The following is a 13,037-nucleotide window of genomic DNA, read 5'->3' as shown; positions in this document are numbered from 1 at the left end:
AACGTTGTGAAAAAAGGTCATATTATAATTTGGCGAAATATTTGTTGGAAAAAAATCATTGTTAGCATGTGTTATGCCCCCGGTCTAAGGGACCGGGGGCATAACACCTAGACATAACACGACGTCTGACTCCCACTCTTCCCACTCTCAAGAAAGGCGAGCTACACACGGTTTCAAAACACACAAGGAACAGTTTGTTTTCAATTTCAGAGTCGAGCCATGCCCAAAACAACAAACAAAATATCACTTGTTTAAAGGTCACATATTATACTCCATTTAAACTAGTTATTATAGGTCTCAGACACCTCCAAACCATGTCTCTGAAGTTTTTTTTTCAAAAAAACAATCAGATCATGCATTCCAGCATGTCTCTATAACCTCTGTTTCAGCCCATTTCCAAAAGTGCTGATTTCTGTGTCTGTAGCCTCTGTCTCCTCCCACTCTGCTCTGATTGGTCAGCGTTTTCTGTCAATCAAACGTCCTCAACAACACAGCGTCACCCTCCCCGCCCCCCTCGCGGCCTGAGAGCAGGGAGAGAGAGGAGCTAGAATAGAGCTTATAAACCACTTTAAAGTTTATAAACCAGAAACTTCACCCAGCGCACGTTACCGGAGGAATCTGATCAGAAATCGGCGACACATGATGAACATCTGCGGTCCAGATTCCAGGTTTTCCTGACGGTTTCTCTCAGGTAAATAATACTATTTATATCTCTGTTAGTTAGCTCAGTGTTTACCTCATGCATCAACTCTGTAAACCGTAAACATACACTCTGTTTTACGTCTGTCTTTACAGATCCATCTGTGAGAAATGACCGACAGAATCATCCCAGAGGAGAGCAGACAGCTGAGAGCAGACAGCTGTGGGCAGATGGGAGATACAGAGCTAACCCGTTAGCATGTAGCTACATGCTAACGGGTTAGCTACATGCTACCGCTATGACACGGTGTGTAAACACAGCGACCATCAGGGTGGAAAATAGAAGATGTGAAACAGTAGTCAGTTCATTATTTCTGCTAAAAGATAAATGTATGGAAGATCAGAGTAATGGTATATTATTTACAGTAGTAGCTGTCTCTGTGTTACCATGACTACAGACCACCGGAGCTTAGCTTACCATAGTTTACCAGAGCTGAAAGACTTTCTCCTGTACCATGTTAACATAAATGCAGGTGAGATGATTACAAATGCTGTGAATAATTAATATTGTCATCTGTCAACTCAAATAAAGTTTGACTGTGAAACAGAAATGTGTTGTGTTGCTTACAAGTCACTATTTACTACCTGTAATCTGCTACATGCATGACATCAAATATATATAATATATAAATATCATCTGTTTAAACAGTGTAATTACATAAAGCCTTTGTGAAAGAACATGCTATATTTAGATGATGGGAGTACATGAAGCCTGTTCTGCTGGTTCTTGCAGACTAACTGTAGGAGCTACTTTGCTCAAGTTAGGTTGAGGAGGAGAGACAGTGACGCGCTGTGGGGCGGGGTCAGCTACTGAAGGTTCTGCTCTGGTTCGACCAGGAAACCCTCACGTGGCTTGCATTCTCTAATGACGTCAGAATACAAGGAAAAAAGCGAATTTTTTTTCTGCACCCATTTCCGGACAAACGGAGGAGGAGAAAAAGAGAGAGGATGGTCTTTTATGATACTATGGTGGCCTGTAGACACACTGGGGACAGATATTGATGTTTAAAAGACATGGAAAAGTGCATTTTGCATAATAGGTGACCTTTAAAACTAACCTTCCCTACACCAAAATAAAAAGGTTAAACAAAAGACAAGTCTCTAACCTGAGCTCCTACCATCAAAACAAGAGACAAACAGCCACTTGGCAAACAAAAGAAAAGGGCTTCTCACCCCTACCAAAACTGCTTTAAAGTGCTCTATCTTTACAGTGACAAAAAAACTGAAATATTGACAAATTAGTCAAAACATAGTTCCAAATCTAAACCCTATCAAATGATCAAATGTTTTGTTAACAAACAATTTACCAATTTATACTACCAATTAACCACTCTGAAAAGAAACACACTAAGTCACAATTCATACTTATCACAGTTCTCAAATACACAGACACAGTTGCTGGCTTTGTTGGAAGTGGTAGAGGTGAAGAGGGCAGAGATGCTGGCAGCTGGAGTTTAAAAAGGCTGATGTCATCCAGTGGACCAATCATCAGGCAGCAATCTCCTTGAATGGACCAATCACTAGGCAGCACCTGTTTCTCATCACTCAAGACACACACTCTCTCTCTCAAACACACACACACACACACACACAAACACACATATGTGTTTATAGACAACATCAGGCCTTTTGAAAAAAACGTGACAAATGGGGACGTGCCTTCCCCAAGGTCCTAGAGACCTAGGAATCCATGAGGACGCCAAAAATGTCCTATTTTTTTCCGAGCGTCCTGATATTGAAGGTGTGTTATCATAGAATTGTCCTCATTTGTCATGAAAACGAGTACACACACACAAACACAGCCCTCCCCTTCACACGTTACTCCAATAAGTCTCTTAAGACTCTCCAGTTGATCCAGAATGCTGCAGCACGTGTACTGACAAGAACTAGAAAAAGAGATCATATTACTCCTGTATTAGCTTCTCTACACTGGCTCCCTGTAAAATCAAGAATAGAATTTAAAATCGTCCTCCTCACCTACAAAGCGCTAAACGGTCAGGCCCCATCATATCTTAAAGAGCTCATAGTACCCTACTACCCCACTAGAGCACTGCGCTCCCAGAATGCAGCAGGGTTACTTGAGGTTCATAGAGTCTCCAAAAGTAGAATGGGAGCCAGAGCCTTCAGCTATCAAGCTCCTCTTCTGTGGAACCAGCTCCCAGTTTCAGTCTGGGAGGCAGACACCCTCTGCACATTTAACAGTAGGCTTAAGACTTTCGTCTTTGATAATGCTTATAGTTAGGGCTGCCTTGGACCAGCCCCTAGTTCTGCTGCTATAGGCCTAGACTGCCGGGGGACTTCCTTGGCACACTGAGCTCCTTTCTATCAAGGAGTATATATTCATGTCCCATTCATTGTTACTAACATCAGTTCTTCCCTGGAGTCCTTGTGCTTTCTCGTCTCGCAGGTAACCATGGATCAGGGTTACACCTGGAGTGGGGTTACACCTGGATCGAGGTTACACCTGGATCGAGGTTACACCTGGATCGGGGTTACACCTGGATCGGGATTAGACCTGGATCGGGATTACATCTGAATTGTGGTTGCATCTGCTGCCGTGTCTGCTGCCTGCTTGACACCAACTGCTACCATCATTAATTAATTCCATCTGTACGAGGGACTACCAAGGCTAAGCCAAAGTAGCAGCCTGGAGAATGAGACTTCTCGGTCACTGCCAAAGATATCAAGAACTCCCAGCAAGCATGCTGGTGCTGCGGGAACCAACGCACGGGCATCGATCACAGGGACGTCCCACACCAACATACATGGACGTACTGAGGAGAGATGCAGGACAGTGCTGGTGAGCTAGCCAGATGTATGGAGGACTGAGATAGCTGGAAGCTCCGCTTGAAAGCCCGTCTGAGGACGACCCAATGACATCAATTCTGATAGTTGTATTATCATTCTTTTACATCCCCTGCTAATGATTTTTGTTATTAGTCCTACTTGTATTAGTTATTACAGCTGCTGTGCTATTACTGTGGTTGCTATGCTCTCTTTCTCTCTCTCTCTCTCTCTCAACCCAACCGGTCGAGGCAGTTGGCCGCCCACCCAGAGCCTGGTTCTGCTCTAGGTTTCTACCCGCTAAACGGGTAGTTTTTCCTGGCCACAGTGCATTCCGATGCTCTTGGTGGGATCTCTTGTTGGGTCTCTAAACTATAGAGTACGGTCTAAGACCTGCTCTATATATAAAGCATCTCGAGATAATTTCTGTTATGATTTGACGCTATATATAAATGAATTGAATTGAATTGAATTGAATTGAATTGAATTGAATTGAATTGAATTGAATTGAATTGAATTGAATTGAATTTTCAAACTGTATCGTTGCTTTGAGTGAAAAATTGCCAGAGGTAAAAAAAAGATGACCAGGGCCAAGATCAAGCCGCGTAGTCGTCCCTCCATTGTTGTGTTCAGGAAGTCTGCTCATCTTTGTTTACTTCCGGGAGTTTTCCAGCATGGAAATTCTGACCTATCAGAGAGCAGTTTCTTTGCGCACCAAACTTTTGGTCCTCTTGTAAATGCTGCCGTGTGAACACAAACCAAACACGAGGCAACATGCAGCACGGTAACAATTTGGTCCCTGATTAAGACCAGAGCAAACCAACTGCAGGTGTGAAAACACCCTTAAATGCTCAGTAATTTTCTTAAACAGCTGGTCATTGTAGTTTTTATCAAACATTACTCAAACAGGAGGAAGTAGTACATTTGTTGGGGACTATTTTGTGGATTAATCCACATGTTCTGCTCTAGTGAGTATTTGTGGCAGCAGGATGGTTGATGTGGGATTGAGTCTAAATAAACTCCAGTGTGTGTGTTCATGGTGATGAAGGAACATGTCAGCTGGTGACACAGTGAGGCTCATTGATGTGTTCAAATGGAGCTCTATGGCTCAGAGGAAGAAGAGATTGATTGAAGGCATTGATACACGCTATACCTGTTAGGAGATACATTCACTGTTGGTTCGACAATAAGAAAAATATTGAATATTGACAGACTTCAAGGGATTGCCCTTGATATAGACAAACTTGATTGTGTTCCATATTTTATATGGTGTTGTCCCTAGATTTCCTCTGAGACCATGTGGATATTTTAAAAGGTGAGTGGAGTTTTAAAGGTCCCATATTGTAAAAAGTAAGATTTTCATGTCTTTTATATTATAAAGCAGGTTTAAGTGCTTTATAAATACTGTTAAACTATCAAAACGCTCAATATACAGAGAAATACACACAGCCCGTATTCAGAAATTGTGCGTTTCAAACAAGCCGTCAGGATTCCTGTCCCATTGTGATGTCGCAAATATACAATATTTAGACCATTACACGGTTTTAAACATTCTAAATGTGTCCCAGTTTATTCCTGGATGCAGTGTATGTTAATGACATCAGCTGACAGGAAGTAAACATGGACCCAAACTGTTGCCAGGCAACGCAATTCTGTTGCCGTTGAAATGCACTAAAACGGAGCGTTTCAGGCAGAGGGTAAATACAGGTATATTCAGGCAGACAGAATGAGGAAAATAACAGTGTTTTTGAACATTACAGCGATCTAAACATGTTCTAGTAGAAACCCAAAGTACAAGTATGAACCTGAAAATGAGCACGATATGGGACCTTCAAAACATTAACAGTGAGCATGGAGGAGATGTGGGGACGCACGGTACCATCCATCAGCAGTATGGTTGATTGTCACCTATTGATGTAGTTTACTCAAGTGTTCCTTGAGTTTAAAACAGTCTACTGACAAACAATGACTTACAGGTGTGTTATCCAACAAACAGCAGTGAGTGGAACAGTTAGGTCAACCTGAAATCCCAGTCTCACTCTCAGGAATTATAAAAGAAGTGGAGAAGGAGCTTCCATTAAATGAAGGGGCTACATGTGGACAGATAACTGGAGAGCAGCAGTTTTTTTTACACTGACTAAGTGCATGCAGGAGCACTGGACTGACCTCAAATCAGCTTCCTTTGTAAAATAACAAGACTTCCTCCTCATAAATGTTGTTGTTGTGTAAAGATGATTTGGCTCATGCCAAATATTGTGACGGCCTGTTTGTGTTTACTTTCATCTATCCATCCATCATTCTTCCTTCCTTTAACCCAGGGATCAGCAACCTTTACTATCAAAAGAGCCATTTTAGGCAAAAAAAAATCTGTCTGGAGCCGCAAAACATTTGATCATGAAGGTAACACAGTTTATAGTCTAAGTATGTAGTATATACTGTAAGTCTAATGCAGTGAGGACCAAAGAGCAAATGTACTACAGAGTATTAGGACCACATTGAGGGAAAAAACATCTGAGATTTACAGAATAAAGTCATAATATTCCGAGAAAAAAGTCATAACTTTACGAGAAAAAAGCCGTAATATTACAAGAATAAATTCATAACTTTACGAGAAAAATGTCGTAATATTAGGAGAATAAATTCATAACTTAACAAGATAAAAAGTCGTAATATTACGAGAATAAAGTCATAACTTTACAAGAAAAAAAGTTGTAATATTACGAGAATAAAGTCATTGTTGACATTGTTGATAGTGCACTTTTGGTTTTGATTTATATAAACAGTCAACATCAGCGAAGAAATACAACTCTTGTCCTGTGTTTACTGGTCGTCTGATTTGTTTTCTTAATTAACTTTCTCTTTATATAAAATTCTCTCCAGCATGTTGCCACCTGTATGTATGCCAAACCACACACACGCACACGCACACGCACACACACACATTCATCCTTTGCTATTCCTGAACACGAAGGAATTTCTACAGGCAAACAGACAAGCCCTAGCTTGCCGTCTCTGCCAGTTCACACACACACACACACACACACACACACACACACATAGGTTGCTAAATAAAGGTGAATGCAGCCAGGCGGTGAGTACACAGTATGAAAAGCTGATTTACTGCAGGCACAGGTTGGGAGAAAGAGTACAGTGTTAGGCAACTTACCAAATAAGTGATGTGAACGTACTGTAATAGCAGCCTGGTCTCTGTCCCAGGGCGTCAAATACCAATGCTTGGGCAGTGGCTCTCTTTATACCGTTTAGCATCTGTATGAGACGCACCAGGCTTTCAAGTAACTCCAATGTAAACCCATCTGCGTCATTATTAGATGCTCAGAGCAATGGATGAGTATTTAAGAGCAAGAAGTGCATTAGGGGCGGGGAGAGGGGGAGGTTGGATGGGTCAAACAAACAGGACTTTTACTCAGGAGACCGGCGTCCGTGTCCGGTGTAAAACCCAAAGCTGAGTGATTTTTGCTGCCGATGTTATGTCACAAGTACTTTTGTTGCTTAAACCTAACCGCCACCATTTCACAATGTTAACCACGTGTTACAATTGGGGATGCACCGATACCGTTACCAGTATCGGGTATCGGGTCCGATAAGATAAGATAAGATAAGATATTCCTTTATTAGTGCCGCAGGGGAGAAATTTGCAGTGTACAGCAAAGAAGATGCATCAGCTAACACAGTAAAAAAGGGCTAAACAAAGTGTAACAAAATATGAACCATTTAAATAGAAGGAAGTATAAAAATAGGAGCAGTATATACAGTATTGACAATAAACAGACTATTAACAAAATTGCACAAGTGGAAAATGATATTGCGCATTGAGAATGAAATGAAATTCCACCTGAAAATATCAGGTTATTGTCAGTTTTTGGTGTGTAAGTGGTATACTGGGAGCAGTGCTGGTTGTGGAGTCTGACAGCTGCAGGAAGGAAGGACCTGCGATAGCGCTCCTTCACACACTTTGGGTGGAGCAGCCTGTCGCTGGAGCTCTCCAGTGCTGAGATGGTGTCCTGCATGGGGTGGGAGTCATTCTCCATCATGGATGACAGCGTAGCCATCATCCTCCTCTCTCCCACCACCTCCACTGTGTCTAGGGGGCATCCCAGGACAGAGCTGGCCTTGCTGATCACTCTGTCGAGTCGCTTCCTGTCTGCAGCCGAGATGCTGCACCACCTGCTCTTTTGTTTTGGGGGCGGCTGTGGCTCAGAGGGTAGTGCAGGTTGTCCACCAATCGGAAGGTCAGTGGTTCGGGTCACGTGTTGATGTGTCCTTGAGCAAGACACTTAACCCCAAATTGCTCCCGAAGGCATAGCCATTGGTGTGTGAATGAATATTTAGATTAGATCCTGATGGGCAAAGTTGGCACCTTAGCAGCCTCTGCCATCAGTGTGTGAATGGGTGAATGCTGACATGTAGTGTAAAGAGCTTTGAGTGGCCGGAAGACTAGAAAAGCGCTATATAAATGCAAGTCCATTTACCATTTGCCCCATGTTGAGCTGGAGGCGGTTCCGCTGGCACCAGACCACAAAGTCCTGAGTGAGTTCTCTGTACTCCCTGTCATCCCCCTCTGTGATGAGGCCGAACTTCTGCAGGTGACAGGAGACAGGATACTGGATACTGTGACAGATGACAGGATACTGTGCTCATGTACTTGTACTCGTACTCGCGAAACGGCTCCGATACAACGGCACTTTACGGCAGCGCAACGTTAACCTCTCGTCACCATCTTTCGGGTCCTATCGCAAGCGATCACGCTCCACCTCCCCGACGGTGCGGGCGAGACGGGCCGGTGGTGCGCTTGACCACGCAGGGCCAGGATCCAGCCTCAGCCAGCGCGCACCAGCCCTAACTTTCATTGCGCCACAGGGTTTTGCTTGCACCCTCTGATTCGCGCATGCGTTAGACTCCTGGGTCCGTGTTTCAAGATGGGTCGGGTGGGTTACAGACATCACCGCAGACCCCTGGTGCCTTTTACGTGGGCTGAGCCCCGCCCTGGGGGCACAACGCGATTGGGGCGCACTGAGGACAGTCCGCCCCGGTGACACTTTGTCCACTGCCCCCAGGAAACACCTTCGCCCCGAGCCTTTCCAAGCCAAACTAGAGCCGGTCGTGGCGCATCGCCTCGTATGTGGGACTCCCCAGCCTGCCGTGTGTCGCTCACACCCTCCAGCTGGCTGTTAATGAGGGTCTTTTGGCACAGAGAAGTACTTGTATCGGTACTCGGTATTGTCGAGTACCCAAATGTAAGTACTTGTACTCGGTCTGAAAAAAAGTGGTATCGGTGCGTCCCTAATTATAACAGTTAAAGAAAACAGATCATGTATCCTCCCCTGTGGGTCCCTTGTACTAAATCTTATCAATTGGGGGTCTATGGGGCCTAATGCATGGCCCTTTGGGGGTTGAGGACATAACAACATTTCAGCAGCCCTGCATAAGGTCAAGCAAACATAACTAATGCAAAAGTAAGTGAAGTCAAACGCATGAAATCAAACAGGAATGGGATTAAAAGTGACAGTCTCTCAGTGCTGATCATTTTTGAGGAGGAAAAACTTCCCGAAAAAATCTTCATTGGATATATGTGTTATGATGTCAGGCTGTATATTCCCCCACCACTCAGATGTTTTAAGTGTCAAAGATTTGGACATGTGGCGGCTGTGTGTAAAGGAAACCAAAGGTGTGGAAGATGTGGTGGAGAACATGAGTATGGCAAATGTGCCCAGGGAGCAAAGCTGAAATGCTGCAATTGCGGCGGAGAACATAGCTCAGCGTACGGTGGATGTGAGGTTAGCAAAAGAGCGGCAGAGGTGCAGCGAGTCAAGGTGTATCAGGGAATCAGCTATGCAGAGGCAGCAAAGAAGGTTTCAGGAGGCATAAAGGTGACAAAGCAAAATAACACTGTGAATGAAGATGTTGTAAAATGTGCAGGATGTGATAAGTTGAAGGAGGAAACTCTGCTAGTCAGAAAAAGTGACTTTGTGCTCTTTATGGCAGAAATAATCAACTGTTCGGCACAGTCAAAAAGTCGCAATGAAAGGATTAAAATAATTGTAAGATCAGCTGAGAAGTACCTTGAAGTAAATGGGTTACAATGGGAAACAGTTAGAGACATTCTGAATGAAGATACACAATCCTCTCAAACATGGATTCTTAATGGTGCTAATTCTGCTACAATGGAATGCGAGAAGCTTAATGACAAATGGACAGGAGTTTAAGAAGTACATTGATAATTTACAAAATAAACCTAATGTAATATGTATACAAGAGACATGGTTGAAACCACAGTGGGATTTTGTTGTAAAGGGATATTCTGTAGTTAGAAGAGATAGGGAATCTGGTAATGGTGGAGGAGTTGCAACATTCATACAGAATGAAATGAGTTACAAGATAATGCATGTAAACACTGAGCATGAATCAATTGTGGTTAAGGTGTGGACTGACAGAGGTGCTGAGGCTGAGGACACTAGCTGCTGAACCATAATTTGCACTTTATGATGATGATCCACTTATTTATTGTTCTGTGACTGAATGTTTTAATGTTTGTTTTTCACTGCAAAGAGCTGCTAAACTGTTTTTCGTTGTTTTCAATGACAATGACAATAAAGTATCTATCTATCTATCTATCTATCTAGATATAATTAACTTTTATAATCCATGCGGGAAATTAAGTCAAGGTATATTGGAGGATGTAGGGGGATCATTGCAAAACAATGTAATATGGTGTGGGGATTTTAATTCACATAATTCATTGTGGGGGAGCAATAGCACAGATGCAAATGGTGTAGTTGTAGAAGAATTTATAGATGATCACTGTTTGGTGTGTATTAATAATGGGGAGGGAACACGGTATAATTGCACTCAAAACACAGAAGCAGCACTTGACCTAACATTTGTAAATAGTACTTTAGCAGGTGTAAGTACATGGAAAGTAATAAAGCATACTACAATGGGCAGCGATCACTACCCCGTAGTGACTAAAGTTGGTGTAAAAATGTATTATGATAAGGGAAACAAAATTCCTAGATGGAAGTTGGAAAATGCTAACTGGGATGCTTACCAAGAGATAAGTGCAACGAGATGTGAGGGAATTAAAGAAGATTATCAAATGGATGTAAACATATTTAATGGTGAACTAGTTAATGAAATAATTCAGTCTGCTGAGGAAACAATCCCAAAGAGTACAGGAACTAAATGTATTAAGAATGTACCTTGGTGGAATAGCGACTGTAGCAAAGCCATAAAAAACAGAAATAAAGCATTTAGGGAACTCAAAAAACTTCATTCACAGGATGCTTTGATCCAGTATAAAAGGGCACAGGCAATAGTAAGGAAAACAATAAGAATCCAAAAACGCACATTTTGGAGGCAATATTGTAGCAGTATAGGAAGAGAAGTACAGCTTTCAGATGTCTGGGGCATGATCAGGAGAATGGGTGGAATCAGAAGGAGTTATAATTTACCAGTGATGAATAATGGGGATAAAATGGCTGTCAGCAACCTAGAAAAGGCTGAACTTCTGGCGCAAACATTCAGGAAAGTTCACAGCTCCGACAACCTAACAGATGAGGCCAGGCACTGTAGAAATAGAGTTTTATTGGAGAAATCAAAAATATTAGAGAAAAAAGAGACATCAGAAGATCCAATAGACCTGCCTTTTAGTAGGTTTGAATTGAGAAGAGCAATAACTTGTGCACGTCAGACCACACCTGGTAAAGATGGCGTATGCTATAAAATGTTAGAGAACATGGCAGATAACACTCTGGTCACTGTGTTAAGACTGGATAACAGAGTTTGGGAAACTGGCCAACTTCCTTCAGTGTGGAAAAAGCCATAATAGTGCCTATTCTAAAACCAGGGAAAGACCCCTCAGATCCATGTAGTTACAGACCTATTGCCCTAACCTCTCATTTATGTAAAATTATGGAGCGAATGGTTACAGAGAGATTAACCTATTTCCTGGAAAATAAAGCTCTTTTATCTCCACATCAAAGTGGGTTCCGTAGGGATCGCAATACTATGGACTCTGTCTTATTCTTAGAGTCAGACATCAGGAAAGCACAGACCAACAAAGAAGTAGTATTAGCTGTCTTCTTTGATGTGGAAAAAGCATATGATATGCTCTGGAAAGAAGGGTTACTCATTAAATTGAATTCATTGGGAATTGGTGGTAGAGCATATAATTGGGTGAAGGACTTTTTATTTGACAGGAAAATACAGGTAAGAGTAGATGCAGAATATTCAAATGTATATACAGTAGATAATGGAACTCCACAGGGTAGTGTATGTAGTCCGTTATTATTCAATATAATGATCAATGATATATTTTCTCAGGTTGAGTAAAATATAGGAAAGTCTATGTACACGGATGACGGAGCTCTTTGGATAAGAGGCTGCAATGTATCATTTGTTGATAAGAAAATGCAAGCTGCAATAGCTGAGGTGGAGAAATGGGCAAATAAATGGGGATTCAAGTTATCAGTAGCAAAAACACAAGTTATTTGTTTCTTAAAACGGCGTAAAATTGCACCCATTTCCCTAAAACTGTATGATCAACCTCTGGAGCAAGTCAAAGCTGCTCGATTTCTGGGGATTTGGTTTGATGAAAAGCTCACATGGAACATTCATTTAGATAAAATCAGGAGCAAATGTAAAAAAGTCATCAATATACTGCGTTGTTTGACAGGACAGGAGTGGGGAGCAAGTAGAGCATCTTTACAAAATATATACTGGGCTCTCATGAGATCTGTCCTTGACTATGGGTGTGTAGCTTACATGTCAGCAGCAGAATCAAACCTCAAGAAATGAGATGTACTGCAAGCTCAGGCTTTGAGAATCATTAGTGGATCATTCAGAACATCTCCGGTATCAGCAATGCAAGTGGAAGTGGGAGAAATGCCCCTACGGATTAGAAGAATAAAATTAATGCTGGCATACTGGGTTAATCTTCAGGGGCATTATGAAACTCACCCTACCAAAAGTGTTTTGACAGACTGCTGGGAACATAATGAAACAAACTTCATAAGCTTTGGGTGGGTAGGTGATGCAAAGGCAGAAAACATAGGGTTATGTCAATTCCAATATTGCTCTACAGTTTCAGTTTCCTCCATTCCTCCCTGGCTATTCCCCTTACCAAATGTTGACCTCAATATACAGCAGGAATTGAAGGAGAAGTCAAAGAAAATTCCAGCAGAATTATTTGGATCAGCACTTCACAGACTCCGTGTTCTTATTTACAGACGGTTCCAAAGATCCTGAGACAGGGTGTGCAGGTGCAGCAGTTTATATCCCGGTGAGTGAGACCTACATCAAGAAACGAGTATCAAATTATGTGTCAGTATATACTACAGAAATATTGGCAATATTATTGGCCCTGCAGTGGATAGAGGAGAGGGAAATAAAAAACACCGTTATTGCATCTGACAGTTTTTCAGCACTCACAAGCATAGGATCTGGTAGATCATCAGTCAGAACGGATTTAATTAATGAAATATTTCTCATTATGTATAGGATGGAAATAAAAGGCACAGGTACACGATTCATATGGG

Source organism: Sebastes fasciatus, chromosome 14 (genome assembly GCF_043250625.1).
Source record: "Sebastes fasciatus isolate fSebFas1 chromosome 14, fSebFas1.pri, whole genome shotgun sequence".
In the NCBI taxonomy this organism is placed as follows: Eukaryota; Metazoa; Chordata; class Actinopteri; order Perciformes; family Sebastidae; genus Sebastes; species Sebastes fasciatus.
The sequence above is the reverse complement of the archived record's forward strand: the minus strand, read 5'-3'. Positions refer to the sequence as shown.